This window comes from Schistocerca gregaria, chromosome 1 (genome assembly GCF_023897955.1).
Source record: "Schistocerca gregaria isolate iqSchGreg1 chromosome 1, iqSchGreg1.2, whole genome shotgun sequence".
NCBI classification, from domain to species: domain Eukaryota; kingdom Metazoa; phylum Arthropoda; class Insecta; order Orthoptera; family Acrididae; genus Schistocerca; species Schistocerca gregaria.
Window position 1 is genome coordinate 753,240,809 of NC_064920.1, and position 12,063 is coordinate 753,252,871.

The following is a 12,063-nucleotide window of genomic DNA, read 5'->3' on the forward strand; positions in this document are numbered from 1 at the left end:
GTAGTGGGTGTCACCACCGGTGCCAACCTTGTCTTAATGTTCTGAAAAGCAAATCATTAGCATATCACAGTGTCTTCTTCCTGTCGGTAAAATTTCGCCTCTGTAGCACGTCATCATCATGTTGGAAGAATTTTTATAGCCAGTAGTGTAATTAAAGCAAGTTTTAGTCACATGTCTTACGTTCTAGCACATATTTCCATGACGAATATTCTTTTTCTAGCCAGGTAACCTTAAATTACTTAATTAGTGGTCTGAACAGTTTTTTTTTTTTTTTTTTTTTTTTTTTTTTACTTCAGTTAAATGTAATATTACGAGTAACAGGACTTCAGTCGCCTTATGTGCATGGAAAATTTGTGCCGACCAGCTCTGGAGCTCTGGGATCGGGATGCTCCGCTTCTGTAGAACGGTTGCCTTCACCGCCATATATATATATATATATATATATATATATATATATATATATATATATATATATATATATATATTTGAAGGGCGAAGAACGGTAGGCTTCAGGCCGGTGGAGACAGGGTGGAAACATGAGATCTGGCCACGATGCCTTCTCTGGACCACCCCCCGCAATAATTTTTTTGTATTCTTATTGTCGAGCAGGAAGTTAAGGTAAATAAAACGTCTTTATTCTTATGATCGTACCGTTCTATTCTAAGGACAAAGGAAGTAACTGAACAATAAAGAAATTAAAGCCTAAATATCACGTAAAGTTCTCGCTTCTGACGGAACCAACATCAGACACTACATCCGCTACCATCGTTCAACACGTCCATGGATCCTTCTGACCCGCCATTAGGGCTGGCCACGTCTTCACGAAGAAAGGGATATGTGGTTCTGTCACTTGTTCCGGTCCGTTTCGTAGAACTGACATGCACGTAATGTTAACCTCTCATATCTGGCACATCGCAACTGTACAGAGGGTCCATGAAGACACTGCTCAGATAATTAGCAAAGCATTGGACATAGAGCGGATGGCATAGCAGAGGAGTGAATCGTTCCGCCGGCCGAGGTGGCCGTGCCGTTCTAGGCGCTTCAGTCCGGAGCCACGCAACTACTTCGGTTGCAGGTTCGCATCCTGCCTCGGACATGGATGTGTGTGCTGTCCTTAGGTTAGTTAGAGTTAAGTAGTTCTATGTTCTAGGGGACTGATGACGTCAGAGCCATTTGCACCATTTTTTTGAAGCGTTCCAATAAGAAGATCCGAAGGTCGAGGGAGTGTTTATCACTATCCCAGTAAAGATGCAATATGGTCAAATCCTTCATCGAAATCACTGCATTCGTCTTAGAATGTGGATAAAACGTCAAATCTGGGATAAGAGGGATGTCGGAGTCACTGTTGTAGAGGCCTTCGCCGCATGGGGGCCAACATAAAATCAACCTCCACACCTGCAAAGCAGACCCACATTCCAGATGGTGTTCATCTGTTATAAGACACAGAGAATCTGACACTTGTGTGGAATGGCTATTCATACACTCCTGGAAATTGAAATAAGAACACCGTGAATTCATTGTCCCAGGAAGGGGAAACTTTATTGACACATTCCTGGGGTCAGATACATCACATGATCACACTGACAGAACCACAGGCACATAGACACAGGCAACAGAGCATGCACAATGTCGGCACTAGTACAGTGTATATCCACCTTTCGCAGCAATGCAGACTGCTATTCTCCCTTGGAGACGATCGTAGAGATGCTGGATGTAGTCCTGTGGAACGGCTTGCCATGCCATTTCCACCTGGCGCCTCAGTTGGACCAGCGTTCGTGCTGGACGTGCAGACCGCGTGAGACGACGCTTCATCCAGTCCCAAATATGCTCAATGGGGGACAGATCCGGATATCTTGCTGGCCAGGGTAGTTGACTTACACCTTCTAGAGCACGTTGGGTGGCACGGGATACATGCGGACGTGCATTGTCCTGTTGGAACAGCAAGTTCCCTTTCCGGTCTAGGAATGGTAGAACGATGGGTTCGATGACGGTTTGGATGTACCGTGCATTATTCAGTGTCCCCTCGACGATCACCAGAGGTGTATGGCCAGTGTAGGAGATCGCTCCCCACACCATGATGCCGGGTGTTGGCCCTGTGTGCCTCGGTCGTATGCAGACCTGATTGTGGCGCTCACCTGCACGGCGCCAAACACGCATACGACCATCATTGGCACCATGGCAGAAGCGACTCTCATCGCTGAAGACGACACGTCTCCATTCGTCCCTCCATTCGCACCTGTCGCGACACCACTGGAGGCGGGCTGCACGATGTTGGGGCGTGAGCGGAAGACGGCCTAACGGTGTGCGGGACCGTAGCCCAGCTTCATGGAGACGGTTGCGAATGGTCCTCGCCGATACCCCACGAGCAACAGTGTCCCTAATTTGCTGGGAAGTGGCGGTGCGGTCCCCTACGGCACTGCATAGGATCCTACGGTCTTGGCGTGCATCCGTGCGTCGCTGCGGTCCGGTCCCAGGTCGACGGGCACGTGCACCTTCCGCCGACCACTGGCGACAACATCGATGTACTGTGGAGACCTCACGCCCCACGTGTTGAGCAATTCGGCGGTACGTCCACCCGGCCTCCCGCATGCCCACTATATGCCCTCGCTCAAAGTCTGTCAACTGCACATACGGTTCACGTCCACGCTGTCGCGGCATGCTACCAAAGACTGCGATGGAGCTCCGTATGCCACGGCAAACTGGCTGACACTGACGGCGGCGGTGCACAAATGCTACGCAGCTAGCGCCATTCGACGGCCAACACCGCGGTTCCTGGTGTGTCCGCTGTGCCGTGCGTGTGATCATTGCTTGTACAGCCCTCTCGCAGTGTCCGGAGCAAGTATGGTGGGTCTGACACACCGTTGTCAATGTGTTCTTTTTTTCCATTTCCAGGAGTGTATATTTGTGGTTGACCACCAAATACCAGGACGTACTGGCGTCAGGATCGAGAAGAGCTCCATGCACTGAACGCCAGACAACCAGGATAGAGAGCTTTCAATCGGATTTCAGGGATGGCCTCGCATCATATGGCAATAAACTTCATGGTCCCACTGCAGCCAGTCACAGGGCAGGTGAGCACTGACGTAACTGAAGTGCACAATATGAGATATTATCGGCGAAATATGCGCCACTGTGATTGGTGGTTCGTGGTAGTCAGTGCCCATTCCCTCAGAGTTCCTGTACAGCTGCGCTGGTGGTGATTCCACATCTTCATCACCGTGGCGTCGTATAAAGCAGCTGCTCTAGCCCACACACTGACCTTACCGAGTCGGCTCTTTGTGGCATGAAGTGTGGATGTATCGTTTATAGTTTCATGATCATTCCCACACTAGTGAAGTAACCAAAAACTGACTGTAATCTGAGCCTTACCCCCTTCAGCATCAGAATGGCTGTAGCTAATATGGGGTATCCTGGACGCCAGATAAATGTTGACATAAGCCACCAGTTGGACCATGTTCAAAGATCGCAGCAAGTTGCTACAGACCTCTCCATGTATGTCTTGCAGGGGCCGAAAGTAGGTAAGGTGTGTCGCCCGACAATTTCACGTGAAAATATAATCCCCAAGCATATGCTCATATCCCACAGTGGGTATAGCGATTACTCTGTTCAAGAATCACAAGACGATGAGGTATACTTGGAAAAGGCCGGGTGATACGGAATGATTTCAGTTAGATTATATCACGGCCAGACAGAGATTCCGAAATCAGATACTAGATTGTAAGGCGTACCCATGAGCAGATATAGACTCAAATCACAATATAGTAGCGTTGAAGAGTAGGCTGAAGCTTAAGACATTAGTCAAGAAGAATCGCCGGCCGCGGTGGTCTCGCGGTTCTAGGCGCGCAGTCCGGAACCGTGCGACTACTACGGTCGCAGGTTCGAATCCTGCCTCGGGCATGGATGTGTGTGATGTCCTTAGGTTAGTTAGGTTTAAGTAGTTCTAAGTTCTAGGGGACTAATGACCACAGCAGTTGAGTCCCATAGTGCTCAGAGCCATTTCATTTCAAGAAGAATCAATACGCAAAGAAGTGGGGTACGGAAGTACTAAGGAATGACGAGATACTCTTGAAGTTCTCTAAGGCTACACATACATCAATAAGGAATAGCTCAGTATGCATATCTCTAAAAAGGGTCATTAGAGAAGTTGGAATGGAAAACATAGACACAAAGAAGGTAACTGTGAAGGGATATCTCATATCATCGGTGAAAGGAGGAAGTAGAAAAATGTTCCACGAAACTCAGGAACAATACAAGTAGCTAAGGAATAAAATAAAGAGGAATTGCAGGGAAGCTGAGACGAAATGGTTGCAGGAATCATTTGAAGAAATTGAAAAAGAAATGGTTGTCCGAAGGACAGACACTGACTACAGGAAAATCAAATCAACCTTCGGTGACGTTAAAAGCAAGGCTGGTAACATTAAGAGTGCAACGATAATCCCACTGCTAAATGCAGAGGAGAGAGCGGATAGGAGGAAACAATACACTGAAAGCCTCTGTGAGCGGAAGGATTTGTATGATGTGATAGAAGGCAGAAGGGATACATAACATTCCAATCACAATTTCTAAAATCGTTAGGGGAAATGGCAGCAAACGACTACTCACGGTAGTGTGTAGAATATATGAGTCTGGCGACGTACCATCTGACTTTCAGAATAATATCATCCATACAATTCCGAAGACTGCAAGTGCTGACAAGCGCGAGAATTATCGCACAATCAGCGTAACAACTCATGCATCCAAGTTGCTGACAAGAGTAATATACAGAAGAATGGAAAAGAAAATTGAGGATGTGCCATATGACGATCAGCTTTTGCTTTAGAAAAGGTAAAGGCACTAGAGAGGCAATACTGACGTTGCGGTTAATAATGGAAGCAAGACTAAAGAAAAATCAAGACACGTTCATTGGATTTGTCGACCCGGAAAAAACCTTCGTGAATGTAAAATGGTGCAAGTTATTCGAAGTCTGGGAAAATTACGGATAAGGTATAGGGAGAGACGGGTCACATACAATATGTACGACATCCAAGAGGGAATAATGAGAGTGGACGACCAAGAACGATGTGCTCGTAAAAAAAAAAGGGTGTAAGACAAGGAAGTAGCCTCTTCAATCTGTACATTGAAGAAGCAATGATGGAAATTAAGGAAAGGTTCAGGAGTGGAATTGAAGTCCAAGATGAAAGGATATCAATGATACGATTCGCTGATGACATTGCTATCCTGAGTGAATGTGAAGAAGAATTACATGATCTTCTGGACGAAACGAACAATCTAATGAGTACAGAATATGGATAGAGAGTATATCGAAGAAAGACGAAAGTAATGAGAAGTACCGTAGCAGAAATGGGAACAGAGAGAAACTTATCAGTACTGATGGCCACGAAGTAGATGAAGTTAAGGAACTCCGCTACCTAGGCAGTAAAATAACCAATGATGGACGGAGCAAGGAGGGCATCAAAAGTAGACTAGCAATGGCGAAAAGGACATTCCTGGCCAAGACAAGTCTACTAGTATCAAACATAGGCCTTAATTTGTGGAAGAAATTTCTGAGAACGTACGTCTGGAGTACAGCATTGTATGGTAGTGAAACATGTACTGTGGGAAAACCGGAACAGAAAAGAATTGAGGCATATGAGATGTGGTGCTACAGACGAATTTTGAAAATTAGTTGGACTGATAAGGTAAGAATGAGGAGGTTGTGAACAGAATCGGAGAGGACAGGAATATGTGGAAAACACTAATAATGAGAAGGGACAGGATGATAGGGGACATCTGTTAAGATATGAGAGAATTACTTCCACGGTAATCGAGGGAGCTGTACAGGGCAAAAACTGTAGAGGAAGACAGAGATTGGAATACATCCAGGAAATAATTGAGAATGTAGGTTGCAAGTGCTACTCTGAGATGAAGAGGTTGGTACAGGAGATGAATTCCTGACGGGCGGCATCAAACCAGTCAGAAGACTGATGACACCCCCTCCCCTCCCCCACACAAAAAACAACATAAAATGATATTTCATGGCGTGACTTTGCCAACACACAGCCTCTCGGCCGCAATTAATTATCACAAGCAGCAGTGCGGGCTTTGCGAGATCGAGCCACCACTGGATTGTGGAAGGAAACGTTAGACTGCGCCTGTCCTAGTTCCTACAGATCACGACTATCCTCTGCCGACACGCCGAGTACTCGCGGAGCGCTACATTTATTTTCAATGAGCTCCTGCTGCCCACAACCTCTGTCGTGGAAGGGAGACGGTGCAGAGTTAGCATAGTCTGTAAAGGTCGCCAGCCATGTCTCAGTATCAAGTGCGTCCATCGTAAGTCCCTGGGAGACATAAACCTGGTCAAAGCGACTCGCCGGATGTCCGGTAATGTATGTGAATCCCTGTCTGTTGCAATGAATATTCCACTATATGCCGACGAAGCGAAAGTCTTGCAGCAGGCGTTACAGTTCCCTGCACATGCTAAGGGTGGTATTAGATACTGTGATGACAGAATGCAATTGAAGTTGCCCCTTATGCTTGTAGCGTCCCTCAAAAAAGGGTGCGATCTCCTTGACATCGAATCTCGAACGCTCTCCCCTCCTGTTCTTACTGGAGGGAAAGTACACATTCACAACCCTGACGCCGTGATGTGTGACAGGAAGTCCTCATGCTGACAGGTCACGACGCCTACCTTCACAATAATGGCTTTACTGCTGCCATTATCCACGCATGGCGTCTTGTAAACGTCGCATCCACATACAGATGGGAAATGGCTTAGGTGCACGTCGTGGAGGAGTGCAGATCTGCTGCTTATAACATGTCACGAAACATCTGCAGCTTGACCTCGGGATTGATAGTACTGAGGCTCATGGTGAAGTCCGGTAGGCCTGACATGGGGGGGGGGGGGGCGGTATTGTTGGCGCCTGTTGGGAGGAGGGACGGTAATGTCGGCGCTGGTTGGGAGGGGTGCAGGTGGGAGACCTGAAAAGGGCCCAGAACGTCTCGCGCGCGCCGGCGACGTTTTGGACGGTCGCTACACTACTTATAATGTTTCATCGCGAAGCTATCGCTGTAGACGAATCTGCGCGATCCGTTAAGGATAACCGCATAAGGTGATCCCCATTCTGTGCTGTGGTTTTCGCGGTCCGTCATCACGTGCGGCCCTTTTCTTTTCAGTGGTTTCACAAATATATCTCTGCGTTGTAGCTTGCCCTGTGCGGAGAGAAATTCTGGATTGATTCCTTTGAAAGAACATGACTGTACTCCATCCTCTCTCTTCCCTAATCCGAGTTTGTGATCCGTCTATAATGAAAAAGTCGTAAACGGGACGTTAAATCCTAATCTTCTTTCTCTTATTTTTTTTTATTCAGGATGAATCAACTGCTGCGGTGTAATCTCAGATTGTACTCGTATCTCAGACTGTTTGTTCTGAGATAAAATCTGTGAAAGGCAGATCCACCCAAACTTGCTCATCATTACTCAACACAATAAAAAGGTATTTTTGCCACTGCCCACTGCAAAACAATTTTCTGTAGGCTATGTTTCACAATATTTTTCCCACAATGTAGGTATAATATTGTAATCAATGTTCTAATAACATACTTCACAACAAAAGATGTTTCTTCAATGCTCGAATTGGTGTAAAAACAATAAATGGCCAATCAATTCATAAAAAATCACTACAATGGTATCAAAGCTAAACGATTAATCTGTATGCAAGTCCATGGATTACATTAATGGTACTACATTGACATTTGGGGACATGTTTTTTATTATTATAAATCGAACTATTTTTAAAACCAGCAGTGGAATAATTAAACGTTCCTAAAGAAGCGATAATAAGTGCAAATAGGAGGACAGATCATTAGGTAATGCAACGCAAATTTTTACTTAGCTAATTTAGGCTGAATAAATGCGGCATTTGTAGACTGACATCGTGAAATACTCTCGCTTCAGTTCCTATAGCTTCATGAAGTTCTGACAGGGGACGCTCTACGTAGCTTTAAAAATGGCGTCTGTAACGGAGGTGCGTTAAACAGAAAGCTGTCACTTAGTTTCTTTTGGTTCATAACCAGAGCGTTGCTGATCTTCATAGGCGCCCACAGAATGTTTATAGACCCTGGAAAGTTAACAAAAGCACGGTGAGTCGCTGGATGAGAGATATGCCATCATCTCTACGAGGTCGCGCAAACCTGTCCGATACCCCGCGTGCCAGCCGGCCGCACACAGCTGTGACTCCTGCAGTGTTGGAACGTGCGGACACTCTCATTCGATGTGATCGACAGATCACAATCAAACATCTCGCTGCACAACTGAAAGTCTCCGTTGGTAGTGCTGACGCACTCGTCCACTAGTTGGGGTACTGAGAGGTGTGTCCCCCTGGAGTCCTTACCGGCTAACAGAATATCATAAAGAGCAACTAAGGGCCATCTGTGCGGAACTACTTGAGCGTTACGAAGTTGATCTTGATAATTTTTTGTCGAAAATCCTCACATGTGATGCAACTTGATTTCATTATTTCGAACAGGAAACAAAACGACAATCCAGGGAGTGACGCCACATCCCCTCTGCTCCGAACGACAAATTCAAAGCCACACCCTCACCTATTAAAACGGCGAAGGTCTTCTAGGAGTCTAAAGGCGCTATTCCGTTCGGTGTCGTCCTCATGGTTCAAACCATAAACGTATTGTGTTAACCTCAGGAAATTGAAGAAACAACTTCAGAGTGTTTGTCACCACAAAAATGCAAACGAACGTCTCCTTCTCCATAACAACGCAAGGCCTCGTGCAAGTCTGCGCAACTGACAGGAGCTCACAGCCTAGATCTCTCCATCTGTTTCGCCCGTTGGAGGATGCACTCCGCGGGAATAGATTATTGATGCAGCAAGGCGATGGATCCGATGGCGACCAGTGGAATGGTACTATGTGGGCGTATGGGCCCTCCTAATAAGGTGGCGTTAGGCTGTCCCACTGAACGGAGATTTTGTCAACACAAAGGGTTAAGTAGTAAAAAAAAGTGAGGAATAATATTGTGTATTGGATTCCTGAATAAAATCAACCCGCCTTTAGAAAAGAAATGTGTTGCATTGCTTGCAGAATGCCCCTCGCATTAAGTGGAACCAGGTTATTGTGAATGTGCAGAAGAATAAGTTAATGTGCTGCGCCATTCTAACCATCAACACTGAAACAGTGAAAGTTGCAAAGTCGGGTAACAAAATTTTAACGATGGTAGAACACGCCAGCGACAGTAAAACTCCAGATGATCAATTGTGTCTAAACATCAACTGTACAGACAGCGACATGAAAATCAAAATGTTCAGTTAAGTAAAATAAAGGGAAATCCCCTGTTGACGATGTACCTTGAACGAGATGTGTGTGGATGAGGGAGTGAGAGGCAGAATTCTCAAAATATATGGATATAAATGGTGAGCTCGCCTCAAAATGAATATTTCAGTGCCATCACACATGGAGCTTCTATAACATAACTTTCTATCTGAAGTTTGTTACGACCGGAGTGATGTGACGGCACGAGTCACAGCCTCCACGTAAATGTAGTAAGTAGTTACGAATGTGATCAGAGAAGTATTGTACTTTGCATTTTGTCTTGCGAAAGCACACTCTGTAGCTATTTGATAAGAATCAATCAGAGAGGGTGGGAAGGGGCTCTGACGGCAAGGAGCAGGTGTTCTGTTTTCAGGCATTCTGTTGTTGGCAGCCAAGTGGGGAACATATATGTACTGTGTGGTACTGTCAAATGTGTTTTAATAAGTGTTCTGTACAGATCGTACGTTATATCTATCTATCATAAAAAACATTCAAATATTAAAATTGTTATTTTAATATTATATAATATTAATAATATAATATAATATAATAATAATTAAAAATAATATTAATAATAAATATCATAATATAGAGGCTCGTCCAAGGTACGCCCGACCAAATCGTACATAGACCCAGAGTTGTGGTTTAGATAATTACAGTATATCACTTTTCCAAACCAACAGCTCAATTCATGGAATCAATACTAGAAATAAGAATAATCTTCACAAGGATTTAAAGTCACTTACTATTATACAAAAAGGTGTGCATTATTCAGGAACACACATTTTCAATAACTTGCCAGCAGCCATAAAAAGCTTAACAACCAATGAAATTCAGTTTAAGAGAAGCCTAAAGGATTTATTGGTGGCCAACTCCTTCTACTCCATTGATGAATTTCTCAGTAGGACCAACTGTGTATATAAGTACAATATAACTTCTGCGCCATTTCAGTGCAGTAATGTGTTCGTTTTAAATAAGAGTGTGTGTGTGAGTGTGTGTGTGTGTGTGTGTGTGTGTAAGTACAATCTAACTTGTGCACCATTTCAGTGCAGTAATGTGTTCATTGTAAATAAGTATTGTAGTAGTTCTATTACATGTTTATTACCACGTAAATAAAAAAACCTTTTTTATTTTACATTCAGTGCAGTAGTGTTTGTAAAATGATTCTTTCATATAGTGTTCATTAAAAAATGAGATGATCATTCCTCTTGGAACCTGTGGAAGGTACATTAGCTTATTTGTTTCAGTTGTAAATATTTGTCATGTATTATTGCTCTTCTGACATATTTCACGTCCTGGAGGACCTCCTCACTATGGATCAATGGGAAAGAAAGTAAATCGAATTTAATTTAATACGCATTATCTCGCTGCAGCATGGTGTCAGGAATGGGACATCCACATACGATGCGATAAATGACAACGTATATTGTCAAAACCTCAGACGCCACGTTCGTTTTAGGCATAATGATTGATATAGTTAAGGAATTTGATAATTTATGGTGAGCTGCCCCGTTCAAAAGACTGAAGCAGATGGGATGCCCCAGGTGTTTCTATAACAGCCTACGAAATTATTGCATGGACTGGCAGGTATAACTGGAATGACCTGGAAAGAAAGTTGTGAAAAGCATCACTAAACGCTGTTTGCAGTCCAGATTTCTATGATGTTGGCATACATTCAGTACTGAACCAGCTTCAGAGTACAACAAACACTAGAGGATGCATAGCCTATGCAGACGATCTGGTAATTATAGTATATGCCAAAAAAAAGGGCTAAATTAGAAAAAAATAGGAGTGAATTTCTTGAAAGACTAAGTAATTGATGCATAGAAAACAAACTAACGACAGTGTCACATAAAATTGTTTATATCTTGCTAAAAGTAAGATTATGAAGACTGAGAAAATCCACAATCACAACAAATGACCAGCCTGTGAAAAGAAAAGAAGAATGTAGGTACCTTGGTATAAATATCGACGGAAAGTAAAACTACCATGTTCAAAATGGTTCAAATGGCTCTAAGCACTATGGGACTTAACATCTGAGGTCATCAGTCCCCTAGACGTAGAACTATTTAAACCTAACTAACCCAAGGACGTCACACACACATCCATGACCGAGACAGGATTCGAACCTGCGACCGAAGCAGCCACGCGGCGCCGAACTGAAGCGCCTAGAACAGAACCACTCGACCACAGCGGCCCTGCCATGTACAAATATACCAAAGCGCCAAAGAAACTGTATATGCACGTGTATTTAAATACAGAGATACGTAAACAGGCAAAATACGGCGCTGCTATCAGAAACGCATATATAAGACAACAAGTGCCTGGCGCAGTTATTAGATCTATCCCTTCTGCTACAATGGCCGGTTATCAAGATTTAAGTGACTTTGGACGTGATTTTACAGTCGGCGCACGAGCAATGGGACACAGGATCTCCAAGCTAGCGATGAAGTAAGATATTCCCGTACGACCATTCACGAGTGTACCGTGAATATCAGGAATTCAGTAAAACATCAAATCTGAAAATCGCTGGGGCTGGAAAAACACCCAGCAAGAAAGGGACCAACGACGACTGAAGTGACAGAAGTGCAACCCTTCCGCAAATGGCTGCAGATATCAGTGCTGGGCCATCAACAAGTGTCAGCGTGCGAACCATTCAAGGAAACACTATCAATATGGCCTTTCGGAGCAGAAGACTCACTCATCTTGCCTTGATGAATGCACGACACAAAACTTTACGACTCGCCTGGGCCAGTCAACA